The 13,245-nt window shown below is 47.2% G+C and overlaps 1 long non-coding RNA gene across 2 annotated transcripts in view; it reads right to left on the reverse strand.

Annotated features, from left to right (window-relative positions):
* Positions 1–5,462: 5,462 nt before the first annotated feature.
* The window catches only part of LOC309667434, a 74,172-nt gene continuing 66,389 nt past the window's right edge, over positions 5,463–13,245 (reverse strand). For both annotated transcript variants that reach the window (XR_014267772.1, XR_014267773.1), the window contains exon 3: positions 5,463–5,524. This is a non-coding gene — a long non-coding RNA (uncharacterized lncRNA). The remainder of the gene's footprint in view (positions 5,525–13,245) is intronic.

The following is a 13,245-nucleotide window of genomic DNA, read 5'->3' on the forward strand; positions in this document are numbered from 1 at the left end:
CCGGCAGCAGGGCCTATATTAGGGACCGATTCCGGGCATCATTTAGAGACAGTGTCAGGACCTTAGATAGGGAGAGTGTCAGCGCCTGAGTTAGGAGTAGTGTCAGGGCATATGTTAGGGACAGTGTCAGGGCCTGAGTTAGGAGTAGTGTCAGGGCCTTAGTTAGGGAGAGTGTCAGTGCGTAGGTTGGGAGTAATGTCAGGGCCTTACTTAGGGACAGTGTCAGTGCCAGAGTTGGAAGTAGTTTCAGGGCCTGAGTTAGGAGTAGTGTGAGAGCTGTCTGTACGGACAGTGTCAGGGCTTGAGTTAGGAGTAGCATCAGTGCCTTCGTTAGTTATTGTATCAGCGCCTGAGTTAAGAGTACTGTCAGGTCCTTAGTTACGGACAGCGTAAGTGCCTGAGTTAGGAGTAGTGTCAGAGCCTTAGTTAGGGACAGTGTCAGTGCCTGAGTTGGGAGTAGTGTCAGAGTCTTAGATAGGGACAGTGTCAGGGTCTGAGGTAGGAGTAGTCTCAGGGCTTTAGCTAAGGAGAGTGTCAGTGCCTGAGTTAGGAGAAGTGTCAGGGCCTACGTTAGAGACAGTGGCAGTGCCTGAGTTGGGAGTAGAGTCAACGCCTTAGATAGGGAGAGTGTCAGTGTTTGAGGTGGGAGTAGTGTCAGGGCCTTAGTTAAGGACAGTGTCAGTGACTGTGTTAGGAATAGTGTCAGGGCCTGAGTTAGGAGTAGTGTGAGAGTGGTAGTTAGGGACAGTGTCAGGGCCTGAGTTGTGAGTAGTGTCAGGACCTTAGTTAGCGAAACTGTCAGTGACTGAGTTGGGAATAGTGTCAGAGCTATAGTCAGGGACAGCGTCAATGTCTGATTGGGAGTAGTGTCAGGGTCTTAGTTTGGGACAGTGTCAGTGTCTGAGTTAGGAGTAGTGTTAGGGCCTGAGTTAGGAGTAGCGTGAGAGCTGTCTGTAGGGACAGTGTCAGAGCCTGAATTAGGAGTAGCATCGGTACCTTCATTAGTTATTGTATCAGCACCTGAGTTAGGAGTAGTGTCAGGGCCTTAGTTACGGATATTTTAAGGACCTGAGTTAGGAACAGTGTCACGACCTTAGTTAGGGACAGAGTCAGTGCCTGAGTTGGGAGTAGTGTCAGCACCTTAGATAGGGACAGTGTCAGTGTCTGAGTTGGGAGTAATGTCAGGGCCTATGTTAGGGAGAGTGGCAGTGCCTGAGTTGGGAGTAGTGTCAGCGCCTTAGATAGGGACAGCTTCAGCGCGTGAGGTGGGAGTAGAGTCAGGACCTTAGTTAGACACAGTGTCAGTGCCTGAGTGGGAGTAGTGTCAGGGCCTTAATTAGGGACAGTGTCAGGGCCTGAGTTAAGAGTAGTCTCAGGGCCTTTGTTGGGGGCAGTGTCAGTGACTGAGTTTGTAATAATGTCAGGGCTTGAGTTCGGAGTAGTGTGAGAGCGGTAGATAGAGACAGTGTCAGTGCCTGAGTTCAGAGTACTGTCAGGGCCTAGTTAGGGACAGTGTCAGTGCCTAGGTTGAGAGTAGTGTCAGGGCCTTTGTTAGGGACAACTTCAGTGCCTGAGTTGGGAGTAGTGACAGAGCCTTAGTTATGGACAGTGTCAGTGCCTGAGATGGGAGTAGTGTCAGGGCATTAGGGACAGCGTCAGTACCTGAGCTGGGAGTAGTGTCAGCGCCTCTAGATAGTGACAGCTTCAGTGCGTGATGTGGGAGTATTGTCAGGGCCGTTGTTAGGGAAAATGTCAGAGCCTGAGTTGAGAATAGTGTCAGGGCCTTATTTAGGCACCGTTTCAGTGCCTGAGATGGGAGTAGTGTCAGGGCCTTAGATAGGGACAGTGTCAGTGACTGAGTTAGGAATAGTGTCAGGGCTTGTGTTAGGAGTAGTGAGATAGTGGTAGTTAGGGACAGTGTCAGGGCCTGAGTTGGGAGTAATGTCAGGGCCTTACTTAGGGACAGTGTCAGTGCCTGAGTTGGGAGTAGGGTCAGGGTCTTTGCTAGGGACAGTGTCAGGGCCTGAGGTAAGAGTAATGTCAAGGCATTAGTTAGGGATAGTGTCAGTGCCTGAGTTGGGAGTAATGTCAGGGCCTTACTTAGGGACAGTGTCAGTGCCTATGTTGGGAGTAGTGTCAGGGCTTTTGTTAGGGGCAATGTCAGTGCCTGAATTGGGAGAAGTGCCAGGACATTAGTAAGGGTCAGTGTCAGTGCCTGAGTTGAGAGTAGTGTTAGAGCCTTAGTTAGGGACAGCGTCAGTGCCTGAGTTGTGAGTAGTGTCAGGGTCTTAGTTAGGGACAGTGTCAGTGCCTGAGTTGGGAGTAGTGTCAGGGCCCTAATTAGGCAAAATGTCAGTGTCTGAGTTGGGAGTATTGTCAGGGCCTTAGTTACGGACAGTGTCAGTGCCAGAGTTAGGAGTAGTGTCAGGGCCTTAGTTAGGGACAGCTTCAGTGCCTGAGTTGGGATTATTGTGAGGGCCTTAGTTAGGGATAGTGTCAGGGCGTGAATTAAGAGTAGTCTCAGGGCCTTAGTTAGGGACCGTGTCAGTGACTGTGTTAGGAATAGTGTCATGGCCTGTGTGAGGCGTAGTGTTAGAGCAGTAGTTAGGGACAGTGTCAGCGATTGAGTTGTGAGTTCTGTCAGTGCCTTAGTTAGCGACAGTGTCATTGCCTGTGTTGGGAGTAATGTCAGGGCATTAGTAAGGGACATTGTCAGTGCCTGAGTTGGGAGTAGTGTCAGAGCCTTAGTTAGGGACAGCTTCAGTGCCTGAGTTGAGAATAATGTCACTGCTTTAGTTAGGGACAGCGTCAGTGTCTGAGTTGGGAAGAGTGTCAGGGCCTAGTTAGGGACTGTGTCAGTGCCTATGTTGGTAGTAATTTCATTGCCTTAGTTAGGGACAGCTTCATTGCCTGAGTTGTGAATAGTGTCAGTGTCTTTGTAAGGGACAGTGTCAGGTCCTTAATTAAGAGTAGTATCAAAGCCTTAGTTAGGGACAGTGTCAGTGGCTGATATGGGAATAGTGTCAGGGACTTTTTTAGGGAGAGTGTCTATGTCTGAGTTGGGATTAGTGTTAGGGTCTTTGGTAGGGACAGTGTGAGAGCCTGAGTTAAGAGTAGTGTCAAGGCCTTAGTTAGGGACAGCTTCAGTGCCTGTGTTGGGAGTAGCGTCATAGCCTTAGTTAGGGACACTCTCAGTGTCTGTGTTGGGAGTAGTGTCAGGACCTTAGTTAGAGACAGTGTCAGTGCCTGAGTTGGGAGTAGTATCAGGGCCTTAGTTATGGAGAGTGTCAGTGCCTGAGTTAGGAGTATTGTCAGGGCCAAAGTTACGAACAGTGTCAGTGCTGGAATCTCCACGGTGTCCCCATCCCCTTTCACCACAATGTTTCATGACGCCTGTCATCACAGTGCCCCATGACCCTTGTCATCACAGTGCTCCATGGCTATTGTCATCACAATGCTCCAACCACTGTCATCACAGTGCTCCATGACCCTTGTCATCACAGTGCTCCATGATTCCTGTCATCAGAATAATCCATGACCCCTTTCATCACAATTATCCAGTACCCTTTTTTCAAAATGCTCCATGCCTCCTGTCATCAAAATGCTCCGTGACCATTTTCATCACAACGCTCCATGGTCCTTGTCATCACAATGCTCCATGACCCTTTCAACATATGCTCCATGACCCCAGTCATCATAATGCTCCACGACATCTGTCATTACAATATCCCAGGACACCTGTCATCACAATGCTCCATGGCCCTTTTCAGCACAATGCTCCACGACACTTGTGGTCACAATGCTCCAGGATCCCTGTAATCACAATGATCCATGACAACTTTCATCACAATGCTCCAGTACCACTTTCTTCACAATATTCTATGCCCCTGTCATCACAATGTTCCACGGTCGCAGTAATCACAGTGCTCGATGTCCTTGTGATCACAATGTGCCAGAGCTCATGTCATCACAATGATCCCTGCCCTTGTCATCACAATGCTCCATGGCCCCTGTAATCACAATGATCCATGCCCTTGTCATCACCATGCTCCAGAACATTTGTCATCAAAATGCTCCATGACACTTTTCATCACAATGCTCCAAGGCCTTTGTCATCACAATGCTCCATGTCCCCTGTAATCACAATGCTCCATGACCATTTCATCACAGTGCTCCAGAATTCTTGTCATCACAATGTTCCATGACCGTGTTATCACAATGCTCCATGAAACATGTCATCACAATTCTCCATGACGCTTGTCATCACAATGCTCCATGGTGCTTTTCATCACAATGTTGCAGAAGAAATTTCATCACAGTGCTCTATGCCCCCTGTCATCACAATGCCCAATGCCCCCAGTCATCACAATGCCCCATGACCTGTGTCATCACAATTCTCCATGGCCCTTGTCATCACAATGCTCCAAACTGTTGTCATCACGCTGCTCCATGGCCCCTGTCATCACAATTCGCCATGGCCCTTGTCATCACAATGCTCCATGAACCGTTTCATAACAATTTTCCAGGACACTTGTCATCACAATGATCCATGACCGTTTTCATCACAATGCTCCATGACCCCTGTCATCAAAATGCTCCATGGCCTATGTATTCACAATGCTCCAAGGCCCCTGTAATCACATTGCTCCATGATCCCTTTCATCACAATGCTCCATGACCACTGTCATCACAATGATCCATGGCGCCTGTCATCACAATGTTCCATGGCCCCTTTCATCACAATGCTCAATGAACCCTGTCATCCCAATGCTCAGTGACACCTGTCCTCACAATGTTCACTGCCCTTGTCATCACAATGCTCCATGGCCCCTGTATTCATAATGTTCCATGCCCTTGTCATCACACTGATCCATGGCGCCTGTCATCACAATGCTCCATGGCCCCTTTCATCACAATGCTCAATGACCCCTGTCATCCCAATGCTCAGTGACCCCTGTCCTCACAATGTTCACTGCCCTTGTCATCACAATGCTCCATGGCCCCTGTATTCATAATGTTCTATGCCCTTGTCATCACCATGCTCCATGACCCTTGTCATCACAATGCTGCATGATCCCTGTCATCACAATTGTCTGTGATCGCTGTCATCACAGTGCTCCAGGACCATTTTCATCACAATGCTCCATGCCCCCTCTCATCACAATGGCCCATGACGCCTGTCATCACAATGCTCCATGGCCTTTGTCATCACAATGTTCTATGACACTTGTCATCACAGTGCTCCATGCTGTTGTCATCACAATGCTCCATGGCCCCTGTAATCACAATATTCCATGCCCTTGTCATCACAATGCTCCAGAACTCTTGTCATCATAATGCTCCATGATGGTGTCATCACAATGTCCCATGACACCTGTCATCACAATTTGCCATGGCCCTTGTCATCACAATGCTCCCTGGCCCCGGTAATCACAGTGCTCCATGACCCCTTTCATTACAATGCTCCATGACCACTGTCATCACAATGTCTCATGAAGCCTGTCATCACAATGCTCCAAGGCCCCTCTAATCAAAATGCTCCATGATCCCTGTTAACACAGTGTTCTATGACACTTCTCATCACAATGCTCCATGATGACTGTCATGACAACGTTCCCTGCCCATGTCATCACAATGCTCCATGTCCCCTCTCATCACAATGCTCCATGGCCCCTTTCATCACAGTGCTCCATTATACCTTTCATCACAATTCAAGATGACTACTGTAATCACAATGCCCCATGACACCTGTCATCAAAATTCGCCATGACCCTTGTCATCACAATGCTCCAAGAACCGTGTCATCACAATGTTCCAGGACACTGTCATCACAATGCTCCATGACCAATGTCATCACAATGCCCCATGACCACTGTCATCACAATGCCCCATGACCACTGTCATCACAATGCGTCATGACGCCTGTCATCACAATGCTCCATGACCCCAGCCATCACAATGCTCCAAGACCACTTTCATCACAGTGTTCAATGTCCCCTGTCATCACAATCCTCCCTGACACCTTTCATCACAATGCTCCATGGCCCTTGTCATTACAATTCCCTATGACCCATTTCATCACAATGCTCCATGACACCTTTCATCACAATGCTCCATGCCCCTGAAATCACAATGTCCCATTACACCTGTCATCACAATACTACATGGTCCTTGTGATCACAATGCTCCATGAATCCAGTAATCACAAGGCTCCATGACCCTGTCATCACAATGTTCACTGAGCACTGTCATCACAATGCTCCTTGACCACTTTCATCACAATATTCCATGCACCCTCTCATCACAATGCCCCATGACCTATTTCATCACAATGTTCCATGACCCATGTCATCGCTATGATCCAGGACCCAATTCATCACATTGCTCCTTGACATCTGTCATCAGAATGCTCCATGGCATTTGTCATCACCATGCTCCATGACCCCTGTAATCAGAGTGCTCCATGACCCCTTTCATCACAATGCTCCATGACCCCTGTCATCACAAGGCCCAATGGCCCCTATCATCACAATACTCCATGGCCCTTGTCATCACAATGCTCCATGACCCCTGTCATCACAATGTTCCATGACCCATGTCACCACAATGCTCCATGATCCCTGTAGTCACACTGATCCATGACCCCTTTCATCACAATGCTCCATGACCCCTGTCATCACGAGGCCCAATGGCCCCTGTCATCACAATTCTCCATAGCCCTTGTCATTACAATTCCCCAATATCTCTTTCATCACAATGCTCCATGACCCCTATCATCGCATTGATCCATGACCCCTTTCATCACCATTTTCCATGATAATTGTCATCACAATGCTCCATGGCCCTTTTCATCACAATGCTCAATGACCACTTTCATCAGAATCCTCGCTCACACCTTTCATCACAATGCTCCATGGCCCATGGCATTACAATTCTCCATGACCCTATTCATCACAAGGCTCCATGAGACCTGTCATCACAATGCACCATGGCTTTTTTCATCACAATGCACCATGGCTTTTTTCATCACATTGTTCCATGACCCTTTTCATCACATTGCCCCATGACACCTGTCATCACAATGCTCCATGGCCATTGTGATCACAATGCTGCATGACCTTTGTCATCACAATGCTCCATGATCGCTGTAGTCACACTGATCCATGACCCCATTCATCACAATTCTACATGCCCTTGTCATCACAATGCTCTATGGCCCCTGAAATCACAATGCTCCATGCCCTTGTCATGGCAATGTTCCCGACCACTTTTCATCACAATGCTCCATGCCTGTGTCATCAGAATGCTCCAGGGCCTTTGTCATCAGTATGCTCCATGGCACTTGTCATCACAATGTCCCATGATCCATTTCACCTCAATGTTCCATGACCCCTTTCATCACAATGCTCCATGACAATTGTCATCACAATTCTCCATAACCCTATCATCACAATGCTCCATGACCCCTGTCATCACAATGCTCCATGACCCCTGTAATCAGAATGCTCCATGATTCTTGTCATCAAAATGCTCCATGAACCCTGTAATCACAATGATCCATGACCCCTCTCATCACAATGCTCCAGTACCAGTTTCATCACAATGCTCCATAGCATTTGTCATCACATTGCTCCATGCCCTTGTCATCAAAATGCTCCATGACCCCTTTCATCACAATGCTCCATGGCCGTTGTCATTACAATTCCCTATGACCCCTTTCATCACAATGCTCCATGCACCTGACATCACAATGCCCCATGAAACATGTCATCACAATACTACATGGTCCTTGTGATCACAATGCTCCATTTGCCCTGCTATCACAATGCTCCATGACCCTGGTCATCACAATGTTCCATGATCGCAGTAATCACAATGGTCCATGACACCTTTCTTCAAAATGCTCCAATACGTCTTTCATCACAATATTCCATGACCCCTGTCATCACAATGCCCCATGACCTATGTCATCACAATGCCCCATGTCATCACAATGCCCCATGACCCCTGTCATCACACTGCTCCATGGCCTTTGTCATCACAATGCTCCATGGCATTTGTTATCACAGTGCTCCATGGTGCATTTCATCAGAATGCTGCACGACAACTTTCATCACAATGTTCTGTTCCCCCTGTCATCACAATGCTCCATGACACTTGTCATCACAAAGCTCCATGGCCTTTGTCATCACAATGCTCCCTTGTGCATTTCATCACAATGCTCCATGACATCTTTCATCAAAATGCTACATGACCTATTTCATCACAATGCTCCATGGCCATTGTCATCACAATGACACCTCTCCCTTTTCATCACAGTGCTCCATGACCACTTTCATTACAATGTTCCATGACCATTGTCATCACAGTGCACCATACCCTTATCATCACAATGCTCCATGACCCCTGTCATCGGAATGATCCATGACCCCTTTCATCACAATGCTCCATGGTTTGTTATAAAAATGTTCCATGACGCCTGTAATCACAGTGCACCTTGACCCCTTTCATCACAATGCCCCATGACCCTGTCATCACATTGCTCCATGGCCTTTGTCATCACCACGCTCCATGGCCCCTATAATCAGAATGCTCCATGATTCTTGTCATCACAATGCTCCATGACACCTGTTATCAGAGTGCTCCATGGCTTTTTTCATCACAATGCTCCATGGCCCCTCTAATCACATTGTTCCATGACCCCTTTCATTATATTGCCCCATGGCACCTGTCATCACAATGCTCCATGAACCGTGTCATCACAATGCTCCACGATCATTGTAGTCAGAATCATCCATGATCCCATTCATCACAATGATCCATGCCCTTTGTCATCACAGTCCTCCATGCCATTTGTCATTACAATGCTCCATGCCCTTGTCATCACAATGCTCCATGAAACCTTTCATAATAATGCTCCACGGCTTTGGTCATCACAATGCTCCTTGGCCCCTGTCAGCAGAGTGCGCCATGACCCCTTTCATCACAACGTTCCATGACCTTTGTCATCACAATGCTCCATGATACATGTAATCACAATGATACATGACCCCTTTCCTCACAATGCTCCAGTACCCCTTTCATCACAATGGTCCATGCTCTTGTAATCACAATGCTCCATGATCCCTATCAACACAATGTCCCCTGACCCCTTTCATCACAATGTTCCATGACCACTGTTACTACAATGCACCATGCACTTATCATCACAATGCTCCATGCCCACTGTCATCACAACGCCCCATGACCCCTGTCATCACAAAGCTCCATGGCCCTTGTCATCACAAACCTCCATGACCCCTGTCATCCCAGTGATCCATGACGCCATTCCTCACAATGCTCCAGTACCATTTTCATTACAATGCTCCATGCCACTTGTCATCACAATGCACCATGCCTTTGTCATCACAATGCTCCATGGCCCCTGTAGTCACAATGCTCCATGCCCTTGTCATCATAAAGTTCCAGATCTCTTGTCATCACAATGGTCCATGCCCATGTCATCACAATGCTCTATGGTGCTTTTCATCAAAATATTCCAGGACAATTTTCATCACAATGCCCCATTCCCCATGTCATCACAATGCCCCATGTCATCACAATGCCCCATGACCCGTGTCATCACACTGCTCCATGGCCTTTGTCATCACAATGCTCCATGGCATTTGTTATCACAATGCTCCATGGTGCATTTCATCACAATGCTGCAGGACAAATTTCATCACAATGTTCCATGCCCCTGTCATAACAATGCTCCCTTGTGCGGTTCATTACAATGCTCCATGACATCTTTCATCAAAATGCTACATGACCTATTTCATCACAATGCTCCATGGCCATTGTTGTCACAGTGACACCTCTCCCTTTTCATCACAGTGCTCCATGACCACTTTCATTACAATGTTCCATGACCATTGTCATCACAATGTGCCATTCCCCTATCATCACAATGCTCCATGATCCCTGTCATCACAATGATCCATGAACCCTTTCATCACAATGCTCAGTGGTTTTGTCAACACAATGCTCCATGGCCCCTGTAATCACAGTGCTCCATTACCCCTTTCATCACAATGCTCCATGCCAAATGTCATCACAATGCCCCATGACCCCTTTCATCACTATGCTCCATGGCACTTATCATCACAAAGTTTCATGACCCCTCTCATCAAAATGATCCATGACTCATTTCCTCACAATGCTCCAGTACCCCTTTCATCACAGTACTCCATGCCACATGTCATCACAATTCACCATGCCCTTGTCATCACAATGCTCCATTGCCCCTCTAATCATACTGCTCCATGCCTTTGTCATCATAATGCTCCAGATCTCTTGTCATCACAATGCTCCATGCTCGTGTCATCAGAATGCTACATGACCCCTGTCAGCACAATGCTCGATGACCCTTGTCATCATAATGCTCCATGGCCCTTGTCATCACAATGCTCTATGGCCTTTGTCATTACAATGGTCCATGGTGCCTTTCATCACAATGCTCCACCATAATTTTCATCACCATGCTTCGAGCCCCCTGTCATCACAATGCCCAATGCCCCCTGTCATCAAAATGTTCCATGGATTTTGTCATCACAGTGCTCCATGACACTTGTCATCACAATGCTCCATGGCCCTTGTCATCAGAATTCTCCCTGGTGTTTATCATCACAATTCTCTATGACACCTTTCATCACAATGCTACATGACCTCTTTCTTCACAATGCTCCATGGCCTTTGTAATCACAATGCTCCCAGGACCCTGTAATCACAGTGTTCCATGACATCTTTCATCACAATGTTCCATGCCCCTCTCATCACAATGCCCCTTGACCCCTGTCATCATAATGCTCCTTGGCTTTTTTCATCACTATTCTCCATGGGCCCTGTAATCATAGTGCTCCATGACCCCTTTCATCACAATGCTCCATGATGCCTGTCATCACAATCCCGCATGACCCATTTCATCAAATTTTCCATGACCATTGTCATCAAAATGCTCCATGCCCCTATCATCACAATGTTCCATGAACCTTGTCATCACAAAGATCCATGACCCTTTTCATCACAATGCTCCATGACACCTGTCATCACAATGCTTCATGACCCTTGTCATCACAATGCTCCAGGACACCTGTCATCACAATGCTCCTTGACACTTGTCATCACAATGCTCCATGATCTCTGTAATCACATTGATCCATTGCCCCTTTCATCACAATGCTCCATGACCACTCTCATCACAATGCTCCATGTCCCCTGTAACCACAATGCTCCATGACCATTGTCATCACACTGCTCCATGATCCTTTTAATCACAATGCTCCATGCCCCCTGTAATCAGAATGCTCCATGATTCTTGTCATCACAATGTTCCATGAACCCTGTAATCACAATGCTCCATGGTCCTTGTCAAAACAATTCCCCATGACCCTTTTCATCACAATGCTCCATGACACCTGTTATCACAGTGCTCCATGGCTTTTTTCATCACAATGCTCCATGGCCCCTGTAATCACATTGTTCCATGACTCCTTTCATTACATTGCCCCATGACACCTGTCATCACAATGCTCCATGGCCATTGTGATCACAATGCTCCCTGAACCCTGTCATCACAATGCTCCACGATCGTTTTAGTCAGAATCATCCATGATCCAATTCATCACAATGATCCATGTCCTTTGTCATCACAATGCTCCATGCCCTTGTCATCACAATGCTCCATGACCCCTTTCATCACAATGCTCCACGGCTTTGGTCATCACAATGCTCCATGGCCCATGTAATCACAGTGCTCCATGACCCCTTTCATCACAATGTTCCATGACCTTTGTCATCACAATGATCCATGTAATCACAATGACACATGACCCCTTTCCTCACAATGCTCCAGTACCCCTTTCATCACAGTGGTCCATGCTCTTGTAATCACAATGCTTCATGATCCCTATCAACACAATGCCCCCTGACCCCTTTCATCACAATGTTCCATGACCACTGTTACTACAATGCACCATGCCCTTATCATCACAATGCTCCATGCCCACTGTCATCACAATGCCCCAGGACCCCTGTCATGACAATGCTCCAAGGCCCTTGTCATCACAGACCTCCATGACCCCTGTCATCCCAGTGATCCATGACGCCATTCCTCACAATGCTCCAGTGCCATTTTCATTACAATGCTCCATGTCCTTCTCATCATAAAGTTCCAGATCTCTTGTCATCACAATGGTCCATGCCCGTGTCATCACAATGCTCCATGGCCCATGTCATCACAATGCTCTATGGTGCTTTTCATCACAATGCTCCAGGACAATTTTCATCACAATGCTCCATGCCCCATGTCCTCACAATGCCCCATGTCATCACAATGCCCCATGACCCCTGTCATCACACTGCTCCATGGCCTTTGTCATCACAATGCTTCATGGCATCTGTTATCACAATGCTCCATGGTGCATTTCATCACAATGCTTCAGGACAACTTTCATCACAATGTTCCATGCCCTCTGTTATCACAGTGCTCCATGGTGCATTTCATCACAATGCTGCAGGACAAATTTCATCACAATGTTCCATGCCCCCTGTCATCACAATGCTCCATGATTCTTGTCATCACAATGCTCCATGATTCTTGTCATCACAATGCTCCATGGCCCTTGTCATGACAATGCTCCCTTGTGCGCTTCATCACAATGCTCCATGACATCTTTCATCAAAATGCTACATGACCTATTTCATCACAATGCTCCATGGCCATTGTCATCACAATTACACATCTCCCGTTTCATCACAGTGCTCCATGACCACTTTCATTACAATATTCCATGACCTTTGTCATCACAATGCTCCATGATCCATGTAATCACAATGATACATGACCCCCTTCCTCACAGTGCTCCAGTACCCCTTTCATCACAATGGTCCATGCTCTTGTAATCACAATGCTCCATGATCCCTATCAACACAATGCCCCCTGACCCCTTTCATCACAATGTTCCATGACCACTGTTACTACAATGCACCATGCCCTTATCATCACAATGCTCCATGCCCACTGTCATCACAACGCCCCAGGACCCCTGTCATCACAATGCTCCAAGGCCCTTGTCATCACAAACCTCCATGACCCCTGTCATCCCAGTGACCCATGACGCCATTCCTCACAATGCTCCAGTGCCATTTTCATGACAATGCTCCATGTCCTTCTCATCACAAAGTTCCAGATCTCTTGTCATCACA

Source organism: Balaenoptera physalus (genome assembly GCF_965194825.1).
Source record: "Balaenoptera physalus genome assembly, chromosome: 9".
NCBI classification, from domain to species: domain Eukaryota; kingdom Metazoa; phylum Chordata; class Mammalia; order Artiodactyla; family Balaenopteridae; genus Balaenoptera; species Balaenoptera physalus.